At 43.0% G+C, this 11,186-nt stretch overlaps 9 non-coding genes across 9 annotated transcripts; all 9 read left to right on the top strand.

The window, feature by feature from the left end:
- Positions 1-331: 331 nt before the first annotated feature.
- Positions 332-403, top strand: TRNAC-GCA (transfer RNA cysteine (anticodon GCA)). Its single transcript has one exon. It is a non-coding gene; the product is annotated as a tRNA-Cys (tRNA).
- Positions 404-1,886: 1,483 nt separating this feature from the next.
- On the top strand, positions 1,887-1,958 carry TRNAC-GCA (transfer RNA cysteine (anticodon GCA)). The gene has a single exon. It is a non-coding gene; the product is annotated as a tRNA-Cys (tRNA).
- Positions 1,959-2,016: 58 nt separating this feature from the next.
- TRNAC-GCA (transfer RNA cysteine (anticodon GCA)) lies at positions 2,017-2,088 on the top strand. Its single transcript has one exon. It is a non-coding gene; the product is annotated as a tRNA-Cys (tRNA).
- Positions 2,089-3,831: 1,743 nt separating this feature from the next.
- TRNAC-GCA (transfer RNA cysteine (anticodon GCA)) lies at positions 3,832-3,903 on the top strand. The gene has a single exon. It is a non-coding gene; the product is annotated as a tRNA-Cys (tRNA).
- Positions 3,904-3,961: 58 nt separating this feature from the next.
- TRNAC-GCA (transfer RNA cysteine (anticodon GCA)) lies at positions 3,962-4,033 on the top strand. Its single transcript has one exon. It is a non-coding gene; the product is annotated as a tRNA-Cys (tRNA).
- A 964-nt stretch (positions 4,034-4,997) lies between these two features.
- Positions 4,998-5,069, top strand: TRNAC-GCA (transfer RNA cysteine (anticodon GCA)). The gene has a single exon. It is a non-coding gene; the product is annotated as a tRNA-Cys (tRNA).
- Positions 5,070-5,127: 58 nt separating this feature from the next.
- Positions 5,128-5,199, top strand: TRNAC-GCA (transfer RNA cysteine (anticodon GCA)). Its single transcript has one exon. It is a non-coding gene; the product is annotated as a tRNA-Cys (tRNA).
- Positions 5,200-6,811: 1,612 nt separating this feature from the next.
- On the top strand, positions 6,812-6,883 carry TRNAC-GCA (transfer RNA cysteine (anticodon GCA)). The gene has a single exon. It is a non-coding gene; the product is annotated as a tRNA-Cys (tRNA).
- An 835-nt stretch (positions 6,884-7,718) lies between these two features.
- TRNAC-GCA (transfer RNA cysteine (anticodon GCA)) lies at positions 7,719-7,790 on the top strand. The gene has a single exon. It is a non-coding gene; the product is annotated as a tRNA-Cys (tRNA).
- The last annotated feature ends 3,396 nt before the right edge of the window (positions 7,791-11,186 follow it).

The raw sequence follows: 11,186 nt of genomic DNA, 5'->3' as shown, positions 1-11,186 counted from the left end.
ACGACACAATGTCATACACGTACTCTCTTAAAAGTGATAATAAATGTAGTTATAAAATGTTTTCGGGGAATGGAATTGTGCTCGAAAACCCGAGATAAGTAAATTTTTCAAATTATTGAGAGGGAAAAAATTTACTACCAGTAAAGTAAGTTTATTCAATGGAATAGGGTGATGGAACATACTTTCTTAAGCATGTAAGTTTTAATTAAAAAAAAAGTTTCAATATCTGCGCATTCAGTCAAGTGATTAACCTTGTTCTTATCGATACTTTTTAGGTCTTGGTTAAATCCAAGACGCGTTTTGATTAATTAGACATTACAGTTATGAGCAAGGGGGAATAGCTCAGTGGTAGAGCATTCGACTGCAGATCGAGAGGTCCTTGGTTCAAACCCGAGTTCCCCCTGTAACAGCACGGATCATTGCCTTTATTTTAGTTAATTAGTCATTACGGTTATGAACAAGAGGGATTAGCTCAGTAGTAGAGCATTTGACTCAGATCGAGAGGTCCTTGGTTCAAACCCAAGTTCCTCCTGTAACAACACGTATCATTGCCTTTATTTTAGTTAATAGACATTACGGTTAAGAGAAAGGGGGAATAGCTCAGCGGTAAAGCATTCGACTGCAGATCGAGAGATCCTTGGTTCAAACTCGTGTTCCCCCTGTAACAGCACGGATAATTGCCTTTATTTTAGTTAATTAAACATTATGGTTATGAACAAGAGGGAATAGCTCAGTGGTAGAGCATTCGACTGCAGATCGAGAGGTCCTTGGTTCAAACCCGAGTTCCCCCTGTAACAGCACGGATCATTGCCTTTATTTTAGTTAATAAGTCATTACGGTTATTAACAAGAGGGAATAGCTCAGTGGAAGAGCATTTGACTCAGATCGAGAGGTCCTTGGTTCAAACCCGAGTTCCTCCTGCAACAGCACGGATCATTGCCTTTATTTTAGTTAATTAGTCATTACGGTTATTAACAAGAGGGAATAGCTCAGTGGAAGAGCATTTGACTCAGATCGAGAGGTCCTTGGTTCAAACCCGAGTTCCCCCTGTAACAGCACGGATCATTGCCTTTATTTTAGTTAAATAGACATTACGGTTAAGAACAAGGGGGAATAGCTCAGCGGCAGAGCATTCGTCTGCAGATCGAGAGGTCCTTGGTTCAAACCCGTGTTCTCCCTGTAACAGCACGGATCATTGCCTTTATTTTAGTTAAATAGACATTACGGTTATGAACAAGAGGGAATAGCTTAGTGGTAGAGCATTCGACCGCAGATCGAGAGGTACTTGGTTCAAATCCGTGTTCTCCCTGTAACAGCACGGATCATTGCCTTTATTTTAGTTAATTAGTCATAACGGTTATGAACAAGAGGGAATAGCTCAGATGTAGAGCATTCGACTGCAGATCGAGAGGTCCTTGGTTCTAACCCGAGTTCCCGCTGTAACAGCACGGATCATTGCCTTTATTTTAGTAAATTAGTCATTACGGTTATGAACAAGAGGGAATAGCTCAGTAGTAGAGCATTTGACTCAGATCGAGAGGTCCTTGGTTCAAACCCCAGTTCCTCCTGTAACAGCACGTATCATTGCCTTTATTTTAGTTAAATAGACATTACGGTTAAGAGAAAGGGGGAATAGCACTGCGGTAAAGCATTCGACTGCTGATCGAGAGGTCCTTGGTTCAAACTCGTGTTCCCCCTGTAACAGCACGTATCATTGCCTTTATTTTAGTTAATTAGACATTACGGTTATGAACGAGAGGGAATAGCTCACTGGTAGAGCATTCGACTGCAGATCGAGAGGTCCTTGGTTCAACTCCGTGTTCCCCCTGTAACAGCACGGATCATTGCCTTTATTTTAGTAAATTTGACATTAGAGTTAGGAACAAGGGGGAATAGCTCAATGGTAGAGCATTCGACTGCAGATCGAGAGGTCCTTGGTTCAAACCCGAGTTCCCCCTGTAACAGCACGGATCATTGCCTTTATTTTACTTAATTAGACATTACAGTTATGAGCAAGGGGGAATAGCTCAGTGGTAGAGCATTCGACTGCAGATCGAGAGGTCCTTGGTTCAAACCCGAGTTCCCCCTGTAACAGCACGGATCATTGCCTTTATTTTAGTTAATTAGTCATTACGGTTATGAACAAGAGGGAATAGCTCAGTAGTAGAGCATTTGACTCAGATCGAGAGGTCCTTGGTTCAAACCCAAGTTCCTCCTGTAACAACACGTATCATTGCCTTTATTTTAGTTAATAGACATTACGGTTAAGAGAAAGGGGGAATAGCTCAGCGGTAAAGCATTCGACTGCAGATCGAGAGATCCTTGGTTCAAACTCGTGTTCCCCCTGTAACAGCACGGATAATTGCCTTTATTTTAGTTAATTAAACATTATGGTTATGAACAAGAGGGAATAGCTCAGTGGTAGAGCATTCGACTGCAGATCGAGAGGTCCTTGGTTCAAACCCGAGTTCCCCCTGTAACAGCACGGATCATTGCCTTTATTTTAGTTAATAAGTCATTACGGTTATTAACAAGAGGGAATAGCTCAGTGGAAGAGCATTTGACTCAGATCGAGAGGTCCTTGGTTCAAACCCGAGTTCCTCCTGCAACAGCACGGATCATTGCCTTTATTTTAGTTAATTAGTCATTACGGTTATTAACAAGAGGGAATAGCTCAGTGGTAGAGCATTCGACTGCAGATCGAGAGGTCCTTGGTTCAAACCCCAGTTCCTCCTGTAACAGCACGTATCATTGCCTTTATTTTAGTTAAATAGACATTACGGTTAAGAGAAAGGGGGAATAGCACTGCGGTAAAGCATTCGACTGCTGATCGAGAGGTCCTTGGTTCAAACTCGTGTTCCCCCTGTAACAGCACGTATCATTGCCTTTATTTTAGTTAATTAGTCATTACGGTTATTAACAAGAGGGAATAGCTCAGTGGAAGAGCATTTGACTCAGATCGAGAGGTCCTTGGTTCAAACCCGAGTTCCCCCTGTAACAGCACGGATCATTGCCTTTATTTTAGTTAAATAGACATTACGGTTAAGAACAAGGGGGAATAGCTCAGCGGCAGAGCATTCGTCTGCAGATCGAGAGGTCCTTGGTTCAAACCCGTGTTCTCCCTGTAACAGCACGGATCATTGCCTTTATTTTAGTTAAATAGACATTACGGTTATGAACAAGAGGGAATAGCTTAGTGGTAGAGCATTCGACCGCAGATCGAGAGGTACTTGGTTCAAATCCGTGTTCTCCCTGTAACAGCACGGATCATTGCCTTTATTTTAGTTAATTAGTCATAACGGTTATGAACAAGAGGGAATAGCTCAGATGTAGAGCATTCGACTGCAGATCGAGAGGTCCTTGGTTCTAACCCGAGTTCCCGCTGTAACAGCACGGATCATTGCCTTTATTTTAGTAAATTAGTCATTACGGTTATGAACAAGAGGGAATAGCTCAGTAGTAGAGCATTTGACTCAGATCGAGAGGTCCTTGGTTCAAACCCCAGTTCCTCCTGTAACAGCACGTATCATTGCCTTTATTTTAGTTAAATAGACATTACGGTTAAGAGAAAGGGGGAATAGCACTGCGGTAAAGCATTCGACTGCTGATCGAGAGGTCCTTGGTTCAAACTCGTGTTCCCCCTGTAACAGCACGTATCATTGCCTTTATTTTAGTTAATTAGACATTACGGTTATGAACGAGAGGGAATAGCTCACTGGTAGAGCATTCGACTGCAGATCGAGAGGTCCTTGGTTCAACTCCGTGTTCCCCCTGTAACAGCACGGATCATTGCCTTTATTTTAGTAAATTTGACATTAGGGTTAGGAACAAGGGGGAATAGCTCAATGGTAGAGCATTCGACTGCAGATCGAGAGGTCCTTGGTTCAAACCCGAGTTCCCCCTGTAACAGCACGGATCATTGCCTTTATTTTACTTAATTAGACATTACAGTTATGAGCAAGGGGGAATAGCTCAGTGGTAGAGCATTCGACTGCAGATCGAGAGGTCCTTGGTTCAAACCCGAGTTCCCCCTGTAACAGCACGGATCATTGCCTTTATTTTAGTTAATTAGTCATTACGGTTATGAACAAGAGGGAATAGCTCAGTAGTAGAGCATTTGACTCAGATCGAGAGGTCCTTGGTTCAAACCCAAGTTCCTCCTGTAACAACACGTATCATTGCCTTTATTTTAGTTAATAGACATTACGGTTAAGAGAAAGGGGGAATAGCTCAGCAGTAAAGCATTCGACTGCAGATCGAGAGATCCTTGGTTCAAACTCGTGTTCCCCCTGTAACAGCACGGATAATTGCCTTTATTTTAGTTAATTAAACATTATGGTTATGAACAAGAGGGAATAGCTCAGTGGTAGAGCATTCGACTGCAGATCGAGAGGTCCTTGGTTCAAACCCGAGTTCCCCCTGTAACAGCACGGATCATTGCCTTTATTTTAGTTAATAAGTCATTACGGTTATTAACAAGAGGGAATAGCTCAGTGGAAGAGCATTTGACTCAGATCGAGAGGTCCTTGGTTCTAACCCGAGTTTCCGCTGTAACAGCACGGATCATTGCCTTTATTTTAGTAAATTAGTCATTACGGTTATGAACAAGAGGGAATAGCTCAGTAGTAGAGCATTTGACTCAGATCGAGAGGTCCTTGGTTCAAACCCCAGTTCCTCCTGTAACAGCACGTATCATTGCCTTTATTTTAGTTAAATAGACATTACGGTTAAGAGAAAGGGGGAATAGCACTGCGGTAAAGCATTCGACTGCTGATCGAGAGGTCCTTGGTTCAAACTCGTGTTCCCCCTGTAACAGCACGTATCATTGCCTTTATTTTAGTTAATTAGACATTACGGTTATGAACGAGAGGGAATAGCTCACTGGTAGAGCATTCGACTGCAGATCGAGAGGTCCTTGGTTCAACTCCGTGTTCCCCCTGTAACAGCACGGATCATTGCCTTTATTTTAGTAAATTTGACATTAGGGTTAGGAACAAGGGGGAATAGCTCAATGGTAGAGCATTCGACTGCAGATCGAGAGGTCCTTGGTTCAAACCCGAGTTCCCCCTGTAACAGCACGGATCATTGCCTTTATTTTACTTAATTAGACATTACAGTTATGAGCAAGGGGGAATAGCTCAGTGGTAGAGCATTCGACTGCAGATCGAGAGGTCCTTGGTTCAAACCCGAGTTCCCCCTGTAACAGCACGGATCATTGCCTTTATTTTAGTTAATTAGTCATTACGGTTATGAACAAGAGGGAATAGCTCAGTAGTAGAGCATTTGACTCAGATCGAGAGGTCCTTGGTTCAAACCCAAGTTCCTCCTGTAACAACACGTATCATTGCCTTTATTTTAGTTAATAGACATTACGGTTAAGAGAAAGGGGGAATAGCTCAGCAGTAAAGCATTCGACTGCAGATCGAGAGATCCTTGGTTCAAACTCGTGTTCCCCCTGTAACAGCACGGATAATTGCCTTTATTTTAGTTAATTAAACATTATGGTTATGAACAAGAGGGAATAGCTCAGTGGTAGAGCATTCGACTGCAGATCGAGAGGTCCTTGGTTCAAACCCGAGTTCCCCCTGTAACAGCACGGATCATTGCCTTCATTTTAGTTAATAAGTCATTACGGTTATTAACAAGAGGGAATAGCTCAGTGGAAGAGCATTTGACTCAGATCGAGAGGTCCTTGGTTCAAACCCGAGTTCCCCCTGCAACAGCACGGATCATTGCCTTTATTTTAGTTAATTAGTCATTACGGTTATTAACAAGAGGGAATAGCTCAGTGGAAGAGCATTTGACTCAGATCGAGAGGTCCTTGGTTCAAACCCGAGTTCCCCCTGTAACAGCACGGATCATTGCCTTTATTTTAGTTAAATAGACATTACGGTTAAGAACAAGGGGGAATAGCTCAGCGGCAGAGCATTCGTCTGCAGATCGAGAGGTCCTTGGTTCAAACCCGTGTTCTCCCTGTAACAGCACGGATCATTGCCTTTATTTTAGTTAAATAGACATTACGGTTATGAACAAGAGGGAATAGCTCAGTGGTAGAGCATTCGACCGCAGATCGAGAGGTACTTGGTTCAAATCCGTGTTCTCCCTGTAACAGCACGGATCATTGCCTTTATTTTAGTTAATTAGTCATTACGGTTATGAACAAGAGGGAATAGCTCAGATGTAGAGCATTCGACTGCAGATCGAGAGGTCCTTGGTTCTAACCCGAGTTTCCGCTGTAACAGCACGGATCATTGCCTTTATTTTAGTAAATTAGTCATTACGGTTATGAACAAGAGGGAATAGCTCAGTAGTAGAGCATTTGACTCAGATCGAGAGGTCCTTGGTTCAAACCCCAGTTCCTCCTGTAACAGCACGTATCATTGCCTTTATTTTAGTTAAATAGACATTACGGTTAAGAGAAAGGGGGAATAGCACTGCGGTAAAGCATTCGACTGCAGATCGAGAGGTCCTTGGTTCAAACTCGTGTTCCCCCTGTAACAGCACGTATCATTGCCTTTATTTTAGTTAAATAGACATTACGGTTTGAACAAGGGGGAATACCTCAGCGGTAGAGCATTCGACTGCAGGTCGAGAGGTCCTTGGTTCAAACCCGAGTTCCCCCTGTAACAGCACGTATCATTGCCTTTATTTTAGTTAATAAGACATTACAATTATGAACAAGGGGGAATAGCTCAGTGGTAGAGCATTCGACTGCAGATCGAGAGGTACTCGGTTCAAACCCGTGTTCCCCCTGTAACAGCACGAATCATTGCCTTTATTTTACTTAATTAGACATTACGGTTATGAGCAAGGGGGAATAGCTCAGTGGTAGAGCATTCGACTGCAGATCGAGAGGTCCTTGGTTCAAACCCGAGTTACCCCTGTAACAGCACGAATCATTGCCTTTATTTTAGTTAAATAGACATTACGGTTATTAACGAGAGGGAATAGCTCAGTGGAAGAGCATTTGACTCAGATCGAGAGGTCCTTGGTTCAAACCCGAGTTCCCCCTGCAACAGCACGGATCATTGCCTTTATTTTAGTTAATTAGTCATTACGGTTATTAACAAGAGGGAATAGCTCAGTGGAAGAGCATTTGACTCAGATCGAGAGGTCCTTGGTTCAAACCCGAGTTCCCCCTGTAACAGCACGGATCATTGCCTTTATTTTAGTTAAATAGACATTACGGTTATGAACAAGGGGGAATAGCTCAGCGGCAGAGCATTCGTCTGCAGATCGAGAGGTACTTGGTTCAAATCCGTGTTCTCCCTGTAACAGCACGGATCATTGCCCTTATTTTAGTTAACTCGACATTACGGTTATGAACAAGAGGGAATAGCTCAGTGGTAGAGCATTTGACTCAGATCGAGAGGTCCTTGGTTCAAACCCGAGTTCCCCCTGTAACAGCACGTATCATTGCCTTTATTTTAGTTAAATAGACATTACGGTTATGAACAAGGGGGAATAGCTCAGTGGTAGAGCATTCGACTGCAGATCGAGAGGTCCTTGGTTCAAACCCGTGTTTCCCCTGTAACAGCACGGATCATTGTCTTTATTTTAGTGAATTCGACATTACGGTTATGAACATTGGGGAATAGCTCAATGGTAGAGCGTTCGACTGCAGATCGAGAGGTCCTTGGTTCAAACCCGAGTTCCCCCTGTAACAGCACGTATCATTGCCTTTATTTTAGTTAATAAGACATTACAATTATGAACAAGGGGGAATAGCTCAGTGGTAGAGCATTCGACTGCAGATCGAGAGGTCCTTGGTTCAAACCCGAGTTACCCCTGTAACAGCACGGATCATTGCCTTTATTTTAGTTAATTAGACATTACGGTTATGAACAAGAGGGAATAGCTCAGTGGTAGAGAATTCGATTGCAGATCGAGAGGTCCTTGGTTCAAACTCGTGTTCCCCCTGTAACAGCACGGATCATTGCCTTTATTTTAGTAAATTTGACATTACGGTTAGGAACAAGGGGAATAGCTCAGTGGTAGAGCACTCGGCTGCAGATCGAGAGGTCCTGGGTTCGAACCCGAGTTACCCCTGTAACAGCACGGATCATTGCCTTTATTTTAGTTAATTAGTCATTACGGTTATTAACAAGAGGGAATAGCTCAGCGGTAGAGCATTCGACTGCAGATCGAGATGTCCTTTGTTCAAACCCGAGTTCCCCCTGTAACAGCACGGATCATTGCTTTTATTTTAGTTAAATAGAAATTACGGTTATGAACAAGGGGGAATAGCTCAGTGGTAGAGCTTTCGACTGCAGATCGAGAGGTCCTTGGTTCAAACCCGTGTTTCCCCTGTAACAGCACGGATCATTGCCTTTATTTTAGTGAATTCGACATTAAAGTTATGAACATAGGGGAATAGCTCAATGGTAGAGCATTCGACTGCAGATCGAGAGGTCCTTGGTCCAAAACAGAGTTCCCACTGTAACAGCACGGATCATTGCCTTTATTTTAGTTAATTAGTCATTACGGTTGTGAACAAGAGGGAATAGCTCAGATGTAGAGCATTCGACTGCAGATTGAGAGGTCCTTGGTTCAAACCCGAGTTCCCCCTGTAACAGCACGTATCATTGCCTTTATTTTAGTTAAATAGACATTAAAGTTATGAACATTGGGGAATAGCTCAATGGTAGAGCATTCGACTGCAGATCGAGAGGTCTTTGGTCCAAAACAGTTCCCACTGTAACAGCACGGATCATTGCCTTTATTTTAGTTAATTAGTCATTACGGTTATGAACAAGAGGGAATAGCTCAGATGTAGAGCATTCGACTGCAGATCGAGTGGTCCTTGGTTCAAACCCGAGTTCCCCCTGTAACAGCACGTATCATTGCCTTTATTTTAGTAAATTAGTCATTACGGTTAAGAACAAGAGGGAATAGCTCAGTAGTAGAGCATTTGACTCAGATCGAGAGGTCCTTGGTTCAAACCCCAGTTCCTCCTGTAACAGCACGTATCATTGCCTTTATTTTAGTTAAATAGACATTACGGTTAAGAGAAAGGGGGAATAGCACAGCGGTAAAGCATTCGACTGCAGATCGAGAGGTCCTTGGTTCAAACTCGTGTTCCCCCTGTAACAGCACGTATCATTGCCTTTATTTCAGTTAAATAGACACTACGGTTTAAACAAGGGGGAATAGCTCAGTGGTAGAGCATTCGACTGCAGATCGAGAGGTCCTTGGTTCAAACCCGTGTTTCCCCTGTAACAGCACGGATCATTGCCTTTATTTTAGTGAATTCGACATTAAAGTTATGAACATTGGGGAATAGCTCAATGGTAGAGCATTCGACTGCAGATCGAGAGGTCCTTGGTCCAAAACAGAGTTCCCACTGTAACAGCACGGATCATTGCCTTTATTTTAGTTAATTAGTCATTACGGTTATGAACAAGAGGGAATAGCTCAGATGTAGAGCATTCGACTGCAGATCGAGTGGTCCTTGGTTCAAACCCGAGTTCCCCCTGTAACAGCACGGATCATTGCCTTTATTTTAGTAAATTAGTCATTACGGTTAAGAACAAGAGGGAATAGCTCAGTAGTAGAGCATTTGACTCAGATCGAGAGGTCCTTGGTTCAAACCCCAGTTCCTCCTGTAAAAGCACGTATCATTGCCTTTATTTTAGTTAAATAGACATTACGGTTAAGAGAAAGGGGGAATAGCACAGCGGTAAAGCATTCGACTGCAGATCGAGAGGTCCTTGGTTCAAACTCGTGTTCCCCCTGTAACAGCACGTATCATTGCCTTTATTTCAGTTAAATAGACATTACGGTTTAAACAAGGGGGAATAGCTCAGTGGTAGAGCATTCGACTGCAGATCGAGAGGTCCTTGGTTCAAACCCGTGTTTCCCCTGTAACAGCACGGATCATTGCCTTTATTTTAGTGAATTCGACATTAAAGTTATGAACATTGGGGAATAGCTCAATGGTAGAGCATTCGACTGCAGATCGAGAGGTCCTTGGTCCAAAACAGAGTTCCCACTGTAACAGCACGGATCATTGCCTTTATTTTAGTTAATTAGTCATTACGGTTATGAACAAGAGGGAATAGCTCAGATGTAGAGCATTCGACTGCAGATCGAGTGGTCCTTGGTTCAAACCCGAGTTCCCCCTGTAACAGCACGGATCATTGCCTTTATTTTAGTAAATTAGTCATTACGGTTAAGAACAAGAGGGAATAGCTCAGTAGTAGAGCATTTGACTCAGATCGAGAGGTCCTTGGTTCAAACCCCAGTTCCTCCTGTAAAAGCACGTATCATTGCCTTTATTTTAGTTAAATAGACATTACGGTTAAGAGAAAGGGGGAATAGCACAGCGGTAAAGCATTCGACTGCAGATCGAGAGGTCCTTGGTTCAAACTCGTGTTCCCCCTGTAACAGCACGTATCATTGCCTTTATTTCAGTTAAATAGACATTACGGTTTAAACAAGGGGGAATAGCTCAGTGGTAGAGCATTCGACTGCAGATCGAGAGGTCCTTGGTTCAAACCCGTGTTTCCCCTGTAACAGCACGGATCATTGCCTTTATTTTAGTGAATTCGACATTAAAGTTATGAACATTGGGGAATAGCTCAATGGTAGAGCATTCGACTGCAGATCGAGAGGTCCTTGGTCCAAAACAGAGTTCCCACTGTAACAGCACGGATCATTGCCTTTATTTTAGTTAATTAGTCATTACGGTTATGAACAAGAGGGAATAGCTCAGATGTAGAGCATTCGACTGCAGATCGAGAGGTCCTTGGTTGAAACCCGAGTTCCCCCTGTAACAGCACGGATCATTGCCTTTATTTTAGTAAATTAGTCATTACCGTTAAGAACAAGAGGGAATAGCTCAGTAGTAGAGCATTTGACTCAGATCGAGAGGTCCTTGGTTCAAACCCCAGTTCCTCCTGTAACAGCACGTATCATTGCCTTTATTTTAGTTAAATAGACATTACGGTTAAGAGAAAGGGGGAATAGCACAGTGGTAGAGCATTCGACTGCAGATCGAGAGGTACTTGGTTCAAACCCGTGTTCCCCCTGTAACAGCACGAATCATTGCCTTTATTTTACTTAATTAGACATTACGGTTATGAGCAAGGGGAAAAGCTCAGTGGTAGAGCATTCGACTGCAGATCGAGAGGTCCTTGGTTCAAACCCGAGTTCCCCGTGTAACAGCACGAATCATTGCCTTTATT

The sequence above is a fragment of the Phalangium opilio genome, unplaced genomic scaffold (genome assembly GCF_054372755.1).
Source record: "Phalangium opilio isolate 3A_F unplaced genomic scaffold, DU_Popi_V2 ptg000094l_1, whole genome shotgun sequence".
NCBI classification, from domain to species: Eukaryota; Metazoa; Arthropoda; class Arachnida; order Opiliones; family Phalangiidae; genus Phalangium; species Phalangium opilio.
The sequence above is the reverse complement of the archived record's forward strand: the minus strand, read 5'-3'. Positions and strand labels throughout refer to the sequence as shown.